We start from the raw sequence: 19,876 nt of genomic DNA, 5'->3' as shown, positions 1-19,876 counted from the left end.
TGCCCTGAACCTCCACCTTCCCACAGGCTCCAACACCTTTGGAAGCATCCAGTTAGAAAATTCTGGAGTGTACCTAAAGATATTTCATCATCTGGCTATGATGCTATCAATTTGGTCCAATGGTCCTTTTCAGGACTTTTTATATTTTTCTGTTTTATTGGTTCTTCTTAGATATACATGACCATAGAGCCTATTTTGGTAAAATTATACAAACATAAAATATACCTTATTCTCCTTAGAACCCCATTCATGTAGGTAGGCATGATGGGCTTAGTTATTTTCATATATTTAAATAGGAACATTTGGTCGATTCATGCTACTGTCTTTCCTGTTCTTATCTCCCCCCCTTCCTGTTGTTCCCCTTTGTCTCATCTACTGAGCATCTCTTCTTGCCCCCCACCTTCCTTGTGGTGTATATAACACATGTCAGGGAAAACATGTGACCTTTGGTTTTTAGGGTTTGCCTTATTTTACTTTAGCATGATACTCTTCAGACCCATTCATTTACTGGCCAGTGTTATGAATTCATCCTTTTTTAAACCTGAGTAATATTCCACTGTGTATATATACCACAATTTATTTATCTATTCCTCTTTTCATGGGCATTTAGGCTGGCTCCATAGCTTAGCTATTGAGTTGTGCTATTATTAATATTGATATGGCTGTGTTCCAAAGTCTGGCTGGGCTGCCAAAGTCTGGCTGGGCAAAATAAATGAGAGGTGACAAGCATCTTGAAGGTTGAAATGAGAACTACTTTGTTGCGAGTGAACTCAAAGTAGCGGGCTCTCAAGGTAGCAGGAGCCGACTCTCTGCTGGACTGCAGAAGTATATATACTTAACTAATTATACATAGCTTAACTTAATTAACATCATCTAGGTACAGCAGTCAGCCAATAAGGAATCCTCATCATCTTAATGGCTCGCTGGCATTGCTTCACAAACCACTCCTCTTGGAAAAATGCCAGGCGCCATCTTGACTTGGTTGTGGCCCTCAACAGCTGTGTCCCTATAGTATGGTGATTTTATCCTCTAGATTTATGTTGAGGAGTAGGATAACTTAGCCAGAGAGTGGTTCCAGTCCTAGTTTCTTGAGGAATATCTATTCTGCTTTCCATTGGGGTTGCACCAATATGCAGTTTCTCCAACAAGGTGTGAGCATTCCATGTCCCCCACATCCTCACCAATTTATTGTTACTGTATTATTTATAATTGCCATTCTGACTGGAGTGAAAGAGAATCTCAGTTCATTTTTAATTTGCATTTCCCTAATTGCTACTTACGTTGCCTTTTCAGTATTTATTTTTAAAAATATTTTTTTTTTCTAGTTGGAGTGCGACTCAATAACATAATTCTATCCATTTATTTTTTTGTGGTGCTGAGGATGAAACCCAGGGCCTCATACACACTAGGCGAGCACTCTACAGCTGAGCCCCAGCCCCAGCACCCATTTCAGTATTTTTTACTTTTGCTTCTCAGTAACAGCAGCCCAGGTATTCAGGGGGCAAGTTTTGCTGCATTTAGGAAATGGGAACATTTCTCTTGAAGGAAGACTGATAAGGTCAAGGCACATGCCCAGGATTCCAGGGATGAGCAGTACACAGTTGTCTTGCCCATAATGAGAATACTATGTGGATGAGAAGAGGGAAAGATCCGGGGACACCTTGGGGCCAGAACCCCTCCTTCCACAATGAGAAAAATTATTATTTCTGTTAGTTTTCTTAACAAAAATGGAAAATTTTCCTAAGCTAGCAGTGCCACTAGATATAGGTCCCTGGATGGAGCTCAGATTTGTCTTGAGAGGCAAGGAAAAGTGAATAACCAACCCAGTGGTTCCAATAATCCAAAAGCTAAACCTTGGGCTCCTTGGAGACAAAACACTGGGTTTTACCCAATAATTAAAATCCAACAGCACCTGAAACCCAATTAATGTGGGATGTAGAATTGGATCTGTGGGTGTGGGGGTCTGTGGGTGGTCAGCTGCAGGAGTTTGCCTCTGGGGTGCATTACTTGCATCTGAGAAGTTTTTTAACACCAATGAGATAAACAACGTGGTGAGAAAACTGGCAAAACCCTCTGTAATATTCTAGCCAGGAGAATTCATAAGTACTTCAAAAGCATCTTAATATTTACCCTCGGTCCAATGTGCCTCATTCAGTATGCAACCATTTGAAAATAGCTGTCAACATGAAAAGTCTCTGAAATCTGCTGGTTTGTGGACCACATTTGTAGGTCACTGCAAAAACCATATGAATCCCTGGCTACATACATAAGTAAAAATAGAAATCTAATAATGAACAATCTCTTAAGACTTCCATCCTAAAAACACTGCCCTATTTGCTTTGATAACTAAATGATCATTTAATTGTTCCTCTAGCAACACTTGAGGTCCATAAAGAACTGTGGAACATGTCTGTTTTGGACAGAAATGTTGGGATACCAAAAAGAAAGTTACTCTAAACCTCAAAGGAGAAGGTTCATAAATCACCAGGATGAAGGAATGCCCACAAAAAAAATTGAAATTAAAAACAAGGGAATGGGGTTGTGGCTCAGTGAGACAGCACCTGCCTAGCACCTGTGAGGCACTGGGTTCGATCCTCAGCACCATCATAAAAATAAATATATAAAATAAATGTATCCTGTCCAACTTAAAAATATTTTAAAAATAAAGATCAGATTTAAAAATAAAAAAGCAACTCCCTGCAATGCAGCATTTTTCCTAGACCAGCTTCCTGGACCCCCATATACTAGCATGATATGAGCAAGCTTAGAAAAATGGGTGAGAAATTACAGAAGTCTGTTCTGGACCCATCTCTAGTCCAGCCCCACTTAAATGTCCCCCTCCAAATTGTGACACCTCAGACCACGTATTTGCTGTCTTTCCCTTTAGAGCTTTCTCATATTTTTGTTTTCTTTCTTCTTGTGGTGCTGGGGATTGATCCTGGGATCTTGTGCATACAAGGCAAGCACACTACCGACCTCACTGTTATCCCCAACCCCTCACATTCTTTCCTGAATGTGGATCTGTTTTCTAAATAGGTCTGTCCATGTGCCTGACAAATGATGAAGTTCTTTTCTGCCATGAAAACCAAGGAACCTACTTTTTATGAGCTGATGTTTCTCTCTCTCTCCCTGGAATCCCTTCCCATTACATAACCTCACATAGCAAGAGTCAGATTTTAGCTTTGGAATTGTGTGGGGTTTTTATTGCTTGGGGTCTGATATCACATATATCACTGGAGGAAGATAACCAGCAGCTATGCACTTTTTTTTAATAAGCAAAGACAAGGTTTTGTAGCACATGTCTGTAAGGCCAGACATTTTGGAGGCTGCTTCAGGAGGATCTCAATTCTGAGGCCACAGTTGGCCTCCTAGCAGGACCCTGCCTCAAAATAAAATATTCAAATTTCTGATATTGGGTGAGTCTTCATGAACAACGAAGGGTCAGAATTCCTGTTTTCACAGTCTCCCTGGTAATGTCACCTTGACACATATCATTAGGTTCTCATGGTTAATTCAGAACATGGCTCAGAAAGCACCTGGACAAGGAGCAGAAATGTGATCTTGGCCATTTTCTTGTGCTGGCTCTTGCTTTGGTCAACAGTATCATCTCCACCTGTGTCTTTATTGCAGCAAACTCCTGGAGCTATGTGCCCACCTTGGAAGTATTAGCTTAGTTGAAACACCTTAGCACCATCTTCAAACTCGTGCTCTCATTCCCATGGATACAAATTCATCATTCCTTTCTGATGTTTTGTGTTGGTGGCTTGCCTTCTTCTTACCTTAGGATGCTGTATGTAGGTGTGTGACTGTTGCCTTCCAACAGTACCTAGAGTGTTTGCTGGTGTCCTCCTGTAATAATAAATAGATAAAATGAAGTGAGTAAATAAGTAAAGCAATAAAAGAACTGACATTGTTGCTGGTTGTGATCCCAGGGATATGGATGTTGTGCTGTATTTCTTGGCTCTTATGTTCTTGTAAGAGAGGATTTTAGATACTACCTAAAATTTAATCAAAGTAGAGCAAAGTTTAGTGGCCCAGGAATCACTATCAAGTGGGAGGGAGGAAACAGTGAGGCTTCTCTGATATTTCTGGACCTCACACTCCTTTGTTCCTCAAGTTTATGAAGGATGTTGTGGGTGATTCCAGAGGGTCTGCCCATGGACCAATTCCTACTTCTTAACTGGCAGTAGGATTACATTGTAATTGTAGGTTCCTACCCCATATGTGCTTGTCCAGAGACACCAAAGCAAAACATGTGTGTATGTGTGAGAGTGTGTGTGTGAATTATACTGTAATAAAACTTTAATTATGGCAGCTATTATAAAGACAAACAACAATAAGTGTTGGTGAGGATGTGGGAAAAAGGTACACTCATACATTGCTGGTGGAACTGCAAATTGGTGTAGCCAATATGAAAAGCAGTATGGAGATTCCTTGGAAATCTGGGAATGGAACCACCATTGACCCAGATATCCCTCTCCTCAGTCTAATTCCAAAGGACTTAAAATCAGCACACTACAGGGACACAGCCACATCAATATTTATAGCAGCACAATTCACAATAGCTAAACTGTAGAGCCAACCTAGATGCCCTTAAGTGGATGCATTGATAAAAAAAATATGTGTTATATATACACAATGGAATTTTACTCAGCAATGAAAGAGAATAAAATCATGGCATTTGCAGGTAAATGGATGGCATTGGAGAATTAATGCTAAAAGAAGTTATCCAAACCCCACCCCCCAAAAAAACAAATGCCAAATGTTTTCTCTGATATAAGGGGGCTGACTCATTGTGGGGTAGGGAGGGGGAGCATGGGAGGAATATATGAATTCTAGATAGGGCAGAGGGGTGGGAGACAAGGGAGGGGTCAGGGGTGTTAGTAAGAATGGTGGGGTATGATGGACATCATTATCCAAAGTACATGTATGAAGACACAAATTGGTGTCAACCTACTTTATATACAAACAGAGGTATGGAAAATTGTGCTGTATATGTGTAATAAGAATTGTAATGAATTCTGCTGTCATTTTGTTTTTTACAAATCAATAGAAAAAACTTATTATGAAAAGTATAAGATGGTATTCTAAATATATAAATGCAACTCTTAAGTCACCTTGGTCTGCACTGACCAGAACTAATTGGAACTTTTCTGGGACCAGTAGGAAAATAGGGGCACAGCATACTATCAGAGATGACACTCCCACTTGAGAGTATCCCTCTTTCCCCTCCCTATATCCTTAAATAAACTAATACTTGATAGAGTGAGGGACATGTCTGAAATAGTAGTTAGCACATGCACACTAGTGACAGGAACAGGAACTTGACATGCCAAAGATTCAGGACAACTCTAGGTTGCTTTGGCCCACACTTGTTTGGAATCATTCTTACATATTTGTTGGTTAGGTGCAATCATCCTATCTCCTTGAGTTCTGGAATCTTATCTGTGAAAGTTTCCCAGAACTTGTCCCCTCCAGGGTAATTTGTGCTCTCACTGGCAGAGAAGAAATCACTGATCACATAAATCACAGGTTGTTGGCTGAGGAATGGAATATAACACATTGACTTGGCATAGGCAGGGGTCTAGGTAAATTACTTTTCTAAAAGAAAAGTGGGGGTCTGCACAGTTGGCCAGGTTTATAAAATGATTCCCTGACCTGCATGATCCCATCAATCATGCTACCTGACATTATCAGTATGTTGCTGAGTGGTAGAGCCACCATCATCACTGAAAATAGATAGATGATAGATAGATAGATAGATAGATAGATAGATAGATAGATAGATAGATAGATAAATAGATAGACAGATAGATAGATAGACCGAGGCAGGGATGAGCTGCATCTTTGAGAACCAATTATGTTTCATTCCATAGAGTTCCCTAATCATTTTGCATTTTAAAAATAAAATCATTGGCTTATAAAGTTTAGTATCCATTGATAGGCCAGGTGTTAGATATTTATTGAAAATGGAAAAAAGTAGAGACCAATACTGTGTGGCCAGAAACTAAAGAAAACCTTATTCCTGTAAATCATAAATCATAAATCATCTTTCAAAACCAGTGAACACTTTTACCAGTTTTCTAAAACAAACTTAACACAAAAACAAACAAACAAACAAACAAACAAACAAAAACCCATTGTGCATTCTGCTCAGAAAGGGGAGTGCAATCTTCTGGAATGGAGGGGATGCTTGAACGTCAAGACTTCTGAGCTTCTAAATCTATTCTGTCCCCATTTTTTAAAAAATTTTATTAACGGTGACATCTTTTTTCTCTGTCTGCTTCCCCAAGCATTCAGTGTTTCCCTGTCTCAACATCTGCTCACCGCCCCTGAGTCCCCAGAGGTTCTGCCAGTCCTCTTTGCCACCCCAGCACTCACAGCTATGCCTGTCAGCCCCTGCTTTTCCAGGTTGACTTCCTAGTCACTGGTACTTTCTCTTGAGGTTATTTGTGAAAGACGTTCATCTTAAACTTATTAAACACATCTCAACTTCTTGGGTCATAGTCTCATAAGAAATCTCATTTTCTGTAAAGACAGTGTCAAGTTGTGTCTTCTATTCTTAGGCTTCAAGGTGCTAACAATGCAACATGGGAACAAACAGAATTTGGTGCATGAGTAATTGGAGAGATGTTCTCTTCTACACAAGTGGAGAACTATCATAACAGTCAGTCTCTCAACAAAGACGGCAACTAGCAACTAACAGGAAGGTATTTCAAAAACAGTATTTCAACTGGGAAACTGATGGAGAAGGCAGAGGCTCATGCCCTGGAGCGCTGGGGTGGGGTGGGGTGAGATTGCATCATGTACAGAACACTTTGCAATATAAAACTTATGAGTTGCTCATTCTGGAATTTTCTAAAGCTTACAGAAAAGGAAACTATGTATAAGAGGAACTATGATATTTGAATTGCTGTAAACCAAATATCAAGAGGCAATCTCATAAGTGGTCAGAGAGAAACAGTTGATTAGGTACAAAACAGCATTAGTGGGTTTCCCTAGAGAATCCAAGAAGCTGGAAGGCAGTAGGAGGACATGATGAAACTTGTTTCTTAAAAATCAATAATTTCATACCTTGCAAAACTGTGCTTCAAAATATAAGGGCAAATTTGTACAAGGAAAGGTTTGTGGTGAGTAAACAATTCTTCAAGAAATGCCAATAGAGCCATCAAGGTTGAAGGAAATGATAAAAGACAGAACCATGAGCCCACATAAAATAATGAGAAATAATGTTATATATCGCTCAGTAGCTAAATATGGTAGCTAAATATAGCCAGTACCATAGAGTATTTAGTTTCTAACTCTTTTCTATTTGTTTTAAAAATATAAATGTAAAAAATTGTACTCTATATGTATAATAAGAATTGCAATGCATTCCACTGTTGTGTATGTTTTAAAAATAAATTTAAATAATAAATAAATATGAGTGCAAAAATAAGACTTAAAACACAAAAATAACACTTAGAACCAAACATTGATGCTGAATGACTACAAGACTCCATTTTTCATTGCTATCAGAAAATACCTAAGGCTGAGTAGTTTGGGATTAAAAAGGCATTTAGGTCAGAATTTTAGAGTCTGAGAGTCCAAGATAAATAGATCCCATCCACTTACTTCTGGGGAGTTCCCACTTTGCTCTATTCCAGCATGGTGGCTGTCATCAGAGTTTGGACAAGTGGAAGAGGAAAAATCATATGGACCAATAGGATCCACAGAGCAGAGAGGGGCAGTCTTGATTTTTTCATAAATAATTTTCTCAAAAACTCATTTCAAGAGACTAGTGTCCATTCCTCCTGAGGGTGATGTCCCCAATGACTGCATTAACGCCCATTAGACAGCACATTTGAAAGGTTCCCCTGCCTCAGTGCTGCTGTAATGAGGATCAAGTATCCAAAATGTAAGCTTGTTTGGGGACAAATGATACCCAAGCCATAGAGGACACACAATGCATGAAGTTATAGTCTATGACAAAGATGAAAACCAAGACCGAGGGACAAATCTGTAAGATTAGCAAAATTTTTCTATACTATTGAAATTATTTTGGCATGAATAAAAACTGATTGTCATAAATTTAAGATGTTAGAGCTCCCAGAACAATCACTAAGGAAAAAATAAACATGTGCCAAAAGAAGAAAATAAAATAAAAATGGTACACAAGAAAAATGAATCATTAATTAGGAAATCATGAGAAAATTGATAAACCAAAAATATACAGGTAGAAAGCCAATGGCAACATATAAGAAGCATTTTGTTCATTACTATTATTTTTTCATTGCTATTACTGCATAAAGATCGAATTTGTTCCAATTTTAGAAAATATATTGAGCAAGTTGGGCATGCAGCACATATCTGTGACTCTAGAAACTCAGGAGGCTGAGGTAAGAGGATTCCAAGTTTGAGGACAAACTTGATGACTTGTGGAGAGCCTGTCTAAGTCATCATCATCTGGGCAACATGGGGCAATGATGTCACTAAGCTATTTGTGAGACTGAGGCTAGTGTATCACAAGTTTGATGCTGGTATCAGCAACTTAGAGTAACACTATCTGAAAATAAAATATAAAAATATTAAAAAGTGGCTGGGGATGTAGCCCAGTGTTACACCCTTGGGTATAAGACCTAGAATCCAACAAAATTATTCTGCTGTCTACATCAGATTCACCTCAGGTTTCAAAACAAAGACAGGATGAGAATAAAAATAAAATAAAATAAATATAAAAATTGTTATCAACAGCCCACCACAGTGGTTCAGGCCTATAATATCAGGGACTTAGGGGGCTGAGGCAAGAGGATCATAAATTCTAAACTGCAGGTAGTAAAAATAGAGTTCCTCTCGGTGGAATGGTCTGGCTGTAAAACCAAATCTAAGAAAAGGTAAAGCAGGGGGAAAAACACACAGGATACAGAAAGTAATTTTAAAAGTGGGGGTGGGATGGGCTAGCTGATCCTAATGATGAAGCCTCCACACTCAAAATAGCAAAATGGAGCCCATGTTTGCTATTTATATCAGGAAATATCAAAGGTTTTCCATGGAATGTTCTTTGCCAAATAAGGTAGAATGTGGGCTTTGCAGTTCCCAATGGGTTGTGCCCAACTTCAGAGCAACAAGAGAGGTCTTCCTAATAGAGCAGAGATTAGGTCATGTGCCTTGGGCAATCTAGTGCACTCTGAGGAGCTGTGGATATTTCCCAAGTTTAGACCTAAATCTCCATGGCTCCATACCCAGAGAAGACCCTCAAGTAATTCATGGGTGGCACCCTGAATATTCCCCCTTTTTACTTTGCAATAGAAATGATGACCCATTATTTTAAGTTCCCAGATTCTTGTTCTGAGGGTGTGACAACCCATTATCACAATACAAAAAAGAACTAGTAGCAAGCACCTCATTCCAACAATATACCATGCAGAGTGTTTCAGCATGTTTCCAGAGTTAAAGCCATTCCATTCTTGAAGTATTTCCAGTTAGAGAAGTAGAATTCAAAAGATCGATTTTGCTTTTATAAATATCCTGGATGTTATGATGTAACTGCATAAGATCCAGGCTATTATTATTCACTATGTCTAATGCCCAGTAGATGATTTATCCTTCTCCAAATCCCATTGGGAATGCTAATATTTGGCTGCAGTAACACAGACCTTCATAGTCAGATGGAATTTAAGCCCTTCCTTAAACTTGAGAGCACAAAGCTCATTACCAATATTTATGACAGAAGTTTCTAAGGCATTCAATTTAGTTTCAATATTTTCATCAATATTTATAATAATTGAGGGCTTTGGAAGTATTTTGAGCCAAATTATTAAGAAAATTTGCATGTTGAATGTTCTGAGATATAGCCACTGAGGCTGTAGAAGTGATGAATTAAATTAAGTTTTAAAAATTATAACCAAGAATTATGAGTCCAAGAGCTTGCTTAAGTCTGGTCTCCTGAACATGTGTCTGTTGTAAAACTTGAACTCCAGCATCAGCATGCCCTGGCTCTGAAATGTTGACTGGTAGTAAGACAAAGAAGGACTGGTGAAGAATTAATGTTCCTTTCCCTCTGTTATATCTAGTGATGCATTTAGGTAAATTGCACTTTTAACAGGCTACAAGACATTTATCATCCTTTGTCTTAACTCTCACATTTCCAGTACATAAAGCATAAGGAGATTGAACACAAGCCTTCAGGCCATACCAGGAACCCTCTTTACACCCGCTGCCTACAAATTCAGGCATAGGGCTGTCAGTGCAATATAGGAATTCTGAGGCTGCAATTAAGTTCCAAACATCTTTTTGGATACCGCCTTCACTGAAGGTTAGGGTATTACCAACAAAACCTCCAGGGATCATAGCATCCTTATGTGATTCCCTTTTGTCAATTCTTGGAGACCAGTCTAAAATATATCCACTATTTCTAGAACCTTTTTGTTGTACTGGCAAGACATTTGCACAGTCTATCCATTTAGGAAAGGAGCCAATTCTATTGCAGAATGATTAGGACAGTAAGATATTGGCAGACATTCTGTGGCAATGACTGGCTTGTTATGAGAAAGTCCCATTTTAATAACTGTTTGGACATATTGCTTAGAGTCCCAGGGTCCAGCACAATTGGCTAGTCTAGACCCACTGTATGCTATCTTTTCTTCAAAAGATACCCCAAGATAGCCAGAATGCTTATCATGGGACCAATATATATGTAGTTGTCCAATGTAACCATTATAAATAAATCTAGTCACAGTTTTCCTTTCCTGTCCATGTGGTTTATAATTCATTTTCTCTCTGTAATTATCTGGCTAAAATTTTAAGAACTATATTAAATAGAAGTGGTGAAAGAGGGCATCCCTGTCTTGTTCTAGCTTTCAGAGGGAATGTTTTCAAGATTTTTCTTTTTATTTTAGAATGATATTAGCCTTAGGCTTATCATAGATACGTTTAAAATATTGAGATGTCTTTCTATTATCTCTAGTTTTTTCTAGATGTTTTTTCTAGATTTTTGGTTTTCTTTTCTTTTTTAATTTATTTATTTTTGCATTTCAATTCTTAATACATCATTATACCACAATTTATCATATCTCTGTATACAAGATATGTTGAAGAGCTTATTCTTCAGCCTGAGGCTAGGGTTTTGCATGTGGCCCCTTTGCACTAATGACTTCCTCACACTCTTGGGGAAAATTCTCAAAGGCCACAATGCCCCCCCCCCATGTGACCTGCATTCTTCATCATGTAGATATGGCTAGAAAATACACTCTTTTTTTCCTTTTCAAAATATAAATTCCCTTCATCAATATAAAATGATACTAATCATTGGAACTTTACCCAATGTGCAGAAAACAACATGCAGCAAAATAAAGGAAAAAATCCAAATAAAGGTGAAGCTTATGAATATGTGAGACTATTTTTTTCTCTTTTTTTCTGCACATTCTTATATTTTCTTTTGAACATATTTTCTGTACTCTTTTGTATTCTGTTTTTTTTTCACCCAACTATAAACATAAATATTTAACATATTAGTCCAAATTTTTCATAAACATCATCTAATGCCTGCAAAATATTTACTTTTTATGTGTGGCTTTGATTTAATTAAGTGCCCTATTTTGCAAATTTGCATAGCACTGAATGTGCTTTTTGTAGTATTTATAGCAGAACTAGCTGTGATGGCTAGCCTGATGGATCAATCACCTGGGCCAGAGCTGGGCTAAGTGTGGTACAGTCTTTATTTCTGGAAACCTCACAAGCATGGGAGGGAGGGTCTATCATCATCACCCCAAGACTCAGAACCTCACAGAGGCTAACCAGACTTAGTCCTGCTGGAGCGCATTTCAGGGCCACTGTGACCATGGAAGGGGGTCCAGGACATGCTCTGTGTTTGGATTCACCCCTGGAGGAAGGAAGTAGAGTCCCCTTGTGCTCCAGTGCCACCATCAGGACCCTCTCTGGGCAGTACACATTGGTGACTGCAGGTCAGTGCTGACCCACTGGCCCCTGAAGACAAGGGCCCAAGACCCCCTGACTTCTCTGCTGCCACCTGTGGTTTTGTGGTGCTCCATTATCACCTTCCCTGAGTGCTTCCACTTTCTCCTTCACCTCTGGGAACCCTGGGGCCATTGGTTACTCTTCATCTCTTCTTAGCCATTTCAGGATCTGTTGAAGGGAGATCTTTGGCTGGTGGTGGAGTTTAGTTTAACTCTCTAGATATCTTGATCCTGGCACAACAATCCTGGAGTAGATCTGTCTTATTAATCCTTTGTTACCCACCACTCACTCTGTGAGTCACATCACATCAAAGTCCTCCTTGGCCCCATAACATCAAGGGCTCCATGCTCCCCTGATCCTCTGGGGAAACTGAGGCTTGGAGATGTTAAGTAAGAAGCTGTTGATTACACAGCCAGTGAGGGGCAGAGCTGGGTTCAAGCCCAAATCCATCTGAATCCACAGCCAAGACTCTGGATCCTATGTTATGTTGTTTGTTTATCTATTTACTTGTTCACTTGGCTATTTCTGGGTCAGTTTGAAGTTCTGGATTCTTAGTATTTAAGCTATTATGCATGTTACTGTGGGGTTGATAGCTCCATTTTAAATTTATTTTTCAGTTGAAACTGACTTTGCAATGTGAGCTTTCATAAGAAACACAATAGTAAGAAAGAAAAGGGTGTGAAGAGAGCATGTTCTAGGAAAGCAGAGAAAAGCACAGGCTTGAGTATTGGATGGCTGCTGATGCCCCTCTCAGTGCTGCCTCTTGCTGGTTTGTTACCACTGGTAATTTATTAAGATCCATAAGCTCTTGTTCTTTGTCTAATAGGAACAATCTATTCACAAGATGGACATGGAAATTATAGAAAACAATGGGTAAAGACTGTGAGCTCCATGTGGGTGTGGGGGAGTGGCTGGGCACACAAATGTATGGTGATAGTTCCAGAACATCCCTTTACTACCCAAGGATGTGTTTTCTATGTGGGATCTAGTGGGTTTCCCAAAAGTGAGGGTCAGGAGATGTAAATGAATGAGAAGTGCATCACTGACAACTCAGGAGTGAGAACAAATGATGACTCTGGGGACACAAGTCAGGAAAGGAAACAAGGGAGGACACACAAACACATCATCTGCACAAAGTCATTCACTGCATGAGCAGAGATGCCAAAACCAGTGGGTGGGTGGACCAGATGTCTCACTCTGAAATGTGTAATAATGTAGGGAAGCTTGTCTTAGAGGTTTGATGGACTCACCAGTGCAGTGAGATGATGGCTTGTCCTACTGACCTGATCTAAGGACCTAGATTCAAGCTCCAGAATTCCTACAGAATTCCAGCCAATGATTCTCATTTATAGCTTTACAAAGTCATTGTCCTACTCCTCACACTGACACAAGACCCACAGGGAAAGACTGTCATACCTCCAACATACACCCAGCATTTGAAAAAAAGCCTACTACATGGTCAACACCCAAGAATATGTATCAAGTAGACTGCTGGGAAGTAGGAGACTGAGCTTTGTCTGAGTTCTCTGAGAATATGGGAGAGTTGGGTTAAGGATAAATAAAACCAAGTTCTGACTTTGACAACGCTCTAAACATTTATTAACCCAAAAATTTAACTTTTCTTTAAAGAGCACAAATTTGTGATTTCTCTGACTCCCTTCCTCCAGTATCCTCTCTCTCTTGTCTTCTTTCATGTTGTGCTCAGCAATAATTACCTCCTGGCCACACTGAATCTAGAACTCCAGTGTTCTCAGAATGTGGCTGTCTTAGTGGGGCTCCCTAGACGCAGGGAAAGGACTGGGGTGCACATGTTAATCTGGGTGAAGGACAGACCCATCACACAGCAGACTCATGGAACAAGATGAGAAAGGGAGGCAGACAAACCACTGGCCATCTCAGACCTGGGGCTTAGACTCACTGTAAACAGACATGAAAAAGCTGAGCCCACAGTCCCAGAGTCTAGAAGCCATGGACTGTGACTCCCTTTCGTCACTCTCCTAGCATTTGGTCCCCAACATGCCCAGCCAGCCACACAGACAGAGCAATGTGAGTGGGCAGCTCTCAGGTGAAGTGTAGAGGTGGCAGGTGCTGGAGGTTAGTAGGACTCTGAGAGGGTGGATGTGGGGCAGCAGAGCAGGGTTGACAGCACTGTCCATGGGACTGGGACTTTGAAATTGGGTTTTGGTTCCTTGTTCAGAGCAGGAAGCTCAATAGTGCTTCCTTCCTTTTACAGAGCAAAGCCCTCAAACATACCCCAGAGATCTGGGGGAGGTCATGTCACCCTGGAATTCTCTAAAGGACACCTTGTGTAATCTGAACCAAGATAACCACAACCCAATTAAAATGGCTTTACTCACAATTCATGAGCACATGTTATACATCTCATTCTTCATAGAATGGGAAACCAAGATCCAGACTAATCAAAGCTAGCACTAATTTTACTAGCAATAGACAGAGAAAAGTTGTGTTCTATCCACCAGGACACATGATAAAGTAATTAAATTATGGCCATAGAGCTGTCCTGATTGCATAATAACTCATTCTACCAGTTAATCATCACATAAAATATTGTAGTGATTTGTTCAGTTCTCTTTATCCCTAGCTCTCCATATCTCTCTTTGACCTTCTCTCTTTTTCTGTGTTCCTCTCTCCACCTAAATTGTACATCATCTCCTGCTGTTCATCTGGCTTGCTGCAGATGGTACAGGATACATGGCAAGTCATGGACTTTTGAACTGGTTGATTCCTGTCCTTTAGGAATGGGATCCCTTTTGTTAATTGTTGTGTCTTTGAGCATATAGGTTCTCTTGCTGTGGGGCACACTATTGTTGTTTGTTGGGCTACAATGGTAAATAATGGGTGCCCTTAAATTGCTGGACCCCCTTGTTTATATATCCTAGTAAAGCCAAGTGTTCCTGGTCCTGAGAAGCGCACTATGCTTAGCAACTCTGGGAGAAAAAAGAGCAGCTTATGAACCCAAAATACCAAGCCCCTTCAATTGACAAACATATATCCTTTCTGTAGCTGCTGTGACCCATTCTGGCAAATCCTCAGAGCTTACAAAATTGTGGAGCCCTGCTATATAAATCCTTGGGATTGCTAAATGTTACAGCTGGCATGAGTCACCAGGGGTCTCTGTATTTCCACTATTTCTACCAACTACCCAGACCTCCCACTAATCCAGAGCTCTGAGCATGGACTAAACATAACAGACAGGAGTATTTGAGCTCTAATCTGTTGCAGAAAACTGTCCTATTGATGTGGCTAGGAGCATGAAGTGAGAAATGAGGGAGAGTTTCAGAGAGTTGGGGATGGCTCCCTAAATCACTTTGTTCATCCAAAGTACTTCTATTACATCAGGTCAGGATGTCTACTTTCCTTGATAGCCATGGATTTTAGAAGTTGATGTAATGGGGTGAGTTAAGCCACTACAGTGGCTTGGGACATGGTGACAGAAGACTCCAGGTGGCCCACACTACAGGTGAAGCTCAATGTGACTTCCAGAGTTACTGATAGATATTTACACACCTCCTGTGCCCAGACAAAACCTTGGGCCATGCCTGTGTCTGTAATGTGTGGCCTATTGTTAAAGCTGCATAAGGGAATGAGAATGCTCATATCTTTATGGTTTAATATCAAGCCCTTCAAGCTTAACCACCAAGGGCTTGTGGACCATGTTCGCAAAGGCAGAAGATAGCATTTTAACCAGTAGCTCTATTGTTCCATTGAATGAAGACTCCCAAATCTCCATCTCCTGATGGGAAGACCCATTTGTGATTCCATTTGCAATCAGTTTCTTCCTTCTTTTCCTTCCTTCTTTCTTTCCTTTGTTTTTGCTGAGGTCTATTATTTACAACTTCTCCCTTTCTCTAATTTATGAATTAGAGGTTTGAGTTATAATTAAAATTATTTTAGTCACTATAAAGAGTGAGTACATTAAACGGAGATAGATAACATCCACTTAAGAGTGATAGAGTAGATGTACTTCCTTTTGCTCTTACTAAAACACCCTGGAAAGTTAGAAAGGTGAATGTAGAAACATACAAAGAGAAGAAAACAGAAGATAAAGGAGACAAGGTAAGGATTGGAAGACCAAGGAATAGCATAAGGTGAGTTCCTGGGTTTTCTCTTTGCCTTCTGTATGTTGAATTGGGTGCTGGAGAGTCTGTCAGCAAGGAAAGAAAACTCCCCATAGCCCATTCCATTCCACCAAAGAACAAGAAGAGGAGGCTTAACGAGACAAAACTTTTCAACTCTGGTCACTATAGAGAAAACTATGGCCCTACCAGAAAAATCTGAGCAGGGATTCCATGGTGAAGTAGCCCAATTTTGTTGTCCATGGGAAAGTCAGAGAAGACTAGGAGGGAAACTAGGGCTTTCATTCTATTTAGTGGTAACAAGACACTGAAATCCCAGTGTCAATGGTGACCATCTGAGTGTCTGGACTTTCCCCCTGTCTGGAGGTAACAAGGTGCTTTTATCTTCCCAGTGATTTGATGCCAGACACAGCTAGTGGGGCGGGAGAAATATACCCCTCCTCAGAAATGACAACACCACCACTAGCACCAGTGGGGACTAGTGAAGCTATAATGAGGCACGTCTGCCCCTCAGTTAAGGGTGTTTCTAGTGGAAGTGCGGTGGGCAGCTTGAACTCCACCAAAGTCTATCAGTGATGAGCTTGCAATGAGAAAGCTGGACTTCCTCCTCCATTAGGTGAAAATGGAATGTGCCTCTCATCTCCCAAAGGAGTGGTACCAATTCAACCAATGTAAATAGAGGAAGTTGGTGCCTGCATCTTCATGATGGAGTGTCAACCCTCTGTTTTCTTCTAGAAGTTGCAAGGATTCTATTCTAATTCCCAAGTTTTTGGTTCATTTAGACTTGACATTTGTGCAGGGTGAGAGACAGGGGTCTAGTTTCATTCTTCTACATATGCAATCCAGTTTTCCCAGCACCATTTATTCATGTGGCATGAAGTCTCACTGAAAGTGGAGTCCTCAGGACATGAGGCCCAGAGACAGCCCAGCCTCTGGAAGCAAGGCTGTACCTATAGCTTCAGGTGGGCACTGTACAGTGAGCTGCAAAGGATGGAGAGAGCAAACCTGTCACTGAGGGACTTTCATGGCTCCTTATCCTGAAGAGCAAATCATGTATGAATTTTTGCGGAAAACCCTTATGTGTATGGTCAATATTATGATGTGCTGAGGCATCAACAAGAATGAATGGGCATGTGAGAACAGAAAAGAATGGAGTCCGACTCCCTACATCACTTCATATACACATGCACACACACACACACACACACACACAAAAATATATATCATATAACTCAATAAAAAATTAAAATTACAGACTCCTAAAAAATAGGAAGACATTATTGTGGCCTTACATTTAGAAATGGTTACTAATTTAAGGCACCAGCTAAGCAACAAAAGAAGTAATAAGCAAATTAAACTTTATTGAAAATTATAGCTTTTGAGCATCAAAGAATGCACGAAGAAATTTAATTGACAACTCACAAAATGGAAGAAAATATTTGCAAATCATAGATTATAACTCAGAAATGATTGTTACCTCAAATGTAGAAAGAACTGTTACAACTAAACAACAAAGAAAAATCCAATAAAAAGTATCCAAAGACTTGATATGCACTTCTCTAAAGATCATTATGTTTTAAAAGCAATAATCATTTATCATTAAGAAATTGCAAATCAAAGTCATAACAAGAGACCACTTTATGGGTAGAAGGATAGCTATAATCAATAACATGGACAATAGCATATGTTCTCAGGGACAATGATACACTGTGACCTGGTGAAGAAATGTAAAAGATGTGCCTGCTTTCTAGCACAGTCTGGCAACTCCTTCCATGTTAGACACAGACTTACTAAATGACCCAGAAATACCACTTCTAGGTGTACATCCAAGTGAAACAAAGTTATATGAGTGTTTATAGCAGCATTATTCAAATAGGCAAAAAGTACAAGTGACTAAGTCAACTAACAAAATAGTTTAATAAATAAGGCATATCCATATAATATAATGTTGTTCTGCAATAGAAAAGAATGGAGTACTGATGACATGCTATGACATGAATGAACCTTGAAAATATTATGCTAACTAAAAGAAGCCAGTCACAAAAATACAGGGTCTCACTAGGTTGCTTAAGGCACTGATTTTATCCTTGATGAAGAAAGGGTCACTTGTCACTTTGTCTCCTATGCAGACAGCCACACACTTCTCCAGGCACAGTTAGAAACATGCTTACTAAAAACATCCTAGGAGAAGCAAGGTTTCACAGCATGCTTTGCATGGGTCCTCCCCCATGTTCCTTGATGCCACAATTCCTTTCAACACCTGTTTCTCTACTAGGTCCTCCAGACAGAAGGCAGCATCTTCTGGAATATTCCTTGTCATCCTATGCCATTATCCTGCCCAGTCTTCTCCATTCCTGCCTTCCTCTGGACCTCACCAGAGAGCCACTTTCAAGGTTGCTCAGGGCAGAGCACACTACTCTCAGGCAGCATGCCCTGCAGCCTCAGAAGATGCTCTACTTAAAGGAATGGGCTAATGAAAGAAAGGGCACTCAGGAAAAAGTGCACCAAGTAATTTCCTGTGGGTACATAAAATATATTCATATTTTGAATAGAGGTTTACATGTTTGAAAGGAAATTGTCATTTCTTATTTCCAGGAATCTGTCACTTTAAAACTCCAACAATAGGAGGCTATGTTTGTCATATTTTTGACCTTCATAAAGTTGTATGTTTAAAAAAAGTTGTATGTTTTCTTCTGACCCAATATTAATATAGCTAATGCCATAATGACTCATTCAACCAAAATTTCAGGCAAGGATTTATTAGCAGCATGCCATCACCAACCAAGACCTCCCAAATGAATCCTTAAATGGGCACCTCACCAGGCTGGATATCCTGGGATGTGGCACCCTCTAAAATACCTATTGAAATTAGGCCACCTGCCATCCTTACTGAGAACCCACCTGTCTGTTTTCCTTTAGACCCACAGCTCCCTCACTGGCACCCCTGAGTTATTTATTTTCTATTTTAAATGTTTTATTGTGGTTAAAATATACATGACATGAAATTTGCCATGTTAACCATTTTTAAAAATAATTTTTAGTTGTAGATAGACATAATACCTTTATTTTTTTTATATGTTGTGCTGAGGCTTGAACCCAAGACCTCACATGTTCTAGTGAGGGCTCTATCACTGAGTTGCAAACCCAGCCCTCATTTTTTTTAAAAAATACAGTCCTTTTACTCAATATGAATACTCTCAAATCTATAGGATATTTGAGGAATATTGATATTAATATTAATTCATTTCAACAATATTCTACCATACCCATTTCCTCTATTGTAGAATAGTAGATGCTGGCCAAGTGCTAGGAAATATTTCAGGCCTTTGTTAAAACCACTATAGAATCAAAGAATCCCTGTAATGAATAGAACATTAGAAAATAATTGAGGTCTAATTGTTATTGGTTATATATTTTGGCTTGTATTTGTTTAATAATGGAGATATTCTCATTTTCTTTTAGATTATTGTTAGTGGTTATGAAAATATAATCATGGTCTGGGGTTGTGGGCTCAGTGGCAGAACTCCTGCCTAGCATGTGTGAGACACTGGGTTTGATTCTCTGTACTACATATAAATAAGTGAATAAAGTAAAGGTGTATTAACAACTAAAAAAAGTTAATAAATAAAACACTTAATAATATACCTATTAGTTTAATTCCTTTGTACTATATTTCTCCACATCAGTCATATAAAAAAAGACTATTTCTTTAATTATGACAGCTCAAATATCAAGAAGAGGATTCTTCTTAGTTGTGGGAATTTTGATTTTTATAATAACAGCCCAATTATTTAGGTAAAGTACCTATAAGTACGTACTGTATA

Source organism: Spermophilus citellus (genome assembly GCF_964194105.1).
Source record: "Spermophilus citellus genome assembly, chromosome: 13".
Classification (NCBI taxonomy): Eukaryota; Metazoa; Chordata; class Mammalia; order Rodentia; family Sciuridae; genus Spermophilus; species Spermophilus citellus.
The sequence above is the reverse complement of the archived record's forward strand: the minus strand, read 5'-3'. Positions refer to the sequence as shown.